This window comes from Gossypium hirsutum, unplaced genomic scaffold (genome assembly GCF_007990345.1).
Source record: "Gossypium hirsutum isolate 1008001.06 unplaced genomic scaffold, Gossypium_hirsutum_v2.1 scaffold_370, whole genome shotgun sequence".
Lineage (NCBI taxonomy): Eukaryota > Viridiplantae > Streptophyta > Magnoliopsida > Malvales > Malvaceae > Gossypium > Gossypium hirsutum.
In genome coordinates, this window is record NW_024402981.1 from 20,001 (window position 1) to 22,500 (window position 2,500).

A 2,500-nucleotide genomic window follows, 5' to 3' on the forward strand; every position below is an offset into this window, starting at 1 on the left:
ATACAAATGTGTAAAAGATGCTAGTCGCACTTAAAAGCCGAGTACTCTACCGTTGAGTTAGCAACCCGAAAAAAATTAGAATATGTAGATACAATCGGAATAAAAAAATGGAATTGCACTAGGCAATCAAAACACGAAATTAGCAAAATTTGGAATAAAAAAAATACACGAAATTCTCAGATAAAACCATAGAATAGAAATAGAATAAGTGAAAATTTGCGGACCGCCTCCTGTCTTATTCATTCCATTGTTATCCATTTTTTTTGTTTCAATACAATTACAATAAAAAAAACTTATTGTATCACAACAAATTCAAAGAAAGAACCCATTATTTGAATGAAGTGAAGTGCCAAACGAGGATAAATGGATCTATTTATCTATGATTGGATTATATTTGTTTGATACACTGTTGTCAATATGATTGTAAATTTTGAATATAAATGTTGAGAGTTGAAAAAAGAATAAAGAATATAAAAAAGACTACAAAAAATACAATGAAAAAAATAGAATTCATTTTTTTATTTTTTTATTAATTATTATTAATATTTTCTCTTTTTATATGTTATATGTTATTTTATCTGTTATTTTATCTTATTTTATGTTGTTTTGTAAATGTTTAAATGCAATTACTTCATTTATTCACTTGATCTTTTTTCTCTCTATTTTCTGTCAATAAAATTGGCTCAATAAAATCGGGTTTTGTTGTTATAGAACACGGTATTCTATATTTTATAGTAGCAAATTCTATAGTAGCAAAGGAATAAGAAATACGAATAATAAATTTTTAAAAAGAAAAGTCTGAATAGACCAAAAGAGGGGGGAGGAAATAATAAAGAAAAATTTATACAAAGCTAGATATGAATCATCCACACCCTCTTTTTGGATTTTATTAAGTGAATTTTGTTTGATTAAGAGTAAGTTCTGTAAAAACCCCCGCCTTCTTTAAAATATCATGAACAGTTGCTGTGGGTTGAGCTCCTTTTTCAAGGAAATAGAGAATGGCGGGAACATTTAAATAGGTTTGATTATTTATCGGATCATAAAAACCCACTTTTGAAGATCTCTTCCCTCTCTTCGGGATCGAACATCAATTGCAACGATTCGATAAACGGCTCATTGGGATAGATGTAGTTAAATAATACCCCCTAGAAACGTATAAGAAGTATTCTCCTCGTACGGCTCGAGAAAAAAATGATTAATTAAAGTTATGTCTATGTATGGAATTATAATGTATGGAATTAGCATATTAAAAAGATCCATAAACCAGCAAATCAATTAGACATTTAACCTCGTCTTCTTTTTCGAAAAAAAAAGAAGAAAAAAGCATTCGTACTCTCATAACTCAAGTCAAATAACTCTCAAAATGCTAAAAAAAAACCTTAGGCATTCTTTTATTGAGTGGTCTCTAACCCCTTTTTTGTTTGTCTCGCTTAGAATCTATTTCGATTCTTCATTTTAATCTAGTTGTTGAGAAAATGGAAAAGGGTATTTCCTTGTTCTAGGATCTTTTATCTTTGCCTTGAATCATTGGGTTTAAACATTACTTCGGCGATATTAAATCATTTCAAAAATGGCAGCAACATGCCCTTTTTTCTCTCTTTTTTTTCTATCAAAGAATCATATGAACGATTAATTCCCGCATGATACACTTTCGATCGAAAGAGTTTTACCAATTCCAACAACTTTTTGATTTGAAAATAGTTTGAATCGGATCCTTTCAATTTCTATATCACAAATAGACTTACGAAGTTGTTCCAACTTATTGATTTCCATTAACTAACCCTAGATCCTTGCCCCTGAAAAATGGATGTTTCTCTTCGAGCTCCACCCTGTACTATTTACATTACAACCCAACAAAAAGACGGATTATAATAGAACAAAGGATGTCGAGCAAAAAGCACCTTCATTTCTACATAACGGAAAGTGGTGGGTTTTGACATCCACAGCTGATCATGTCCTTCAAGTCGCACGTTGCTTTCTACCACATCGTTTCAAACGAAGTTTTACCATAACATTCCTCTAGTTTGGAGCATTGATTCAATTATGGAATCATGAATAGTCATTGGTTCAGTCGATACATAGTAATCTATCTATACTTTCTATATGAAATCAATTTCCTTCTATATGCTATATGAAATAAATAAATAATTTAGGAAGAAAAAGCCTCAATAAGAATTCAAACTACCCCATATTGTATGATTGTCTGAATGCAATATTTTTTATTTTTTTAAACTTTTATTATACTTTTCAATTCTAATAAAAAAATAAAATAAAGAATATCATTAATAATTAATAATAATATTACGAAAATACTAATAATATCACGAAGATTATAAATAACACAAATAAACTAATCTTTTTGAATCTACCGTGCATCTTCAAATAACCCGATAGATCAAATAACTCGGTAGAATAGATCCAGCAATCTCAAAGTTGTTCGAGTGCCAATCTTAAGAAATCATTAAAAATCAAAAGCAAGAATCACATTTTCTCCAATACT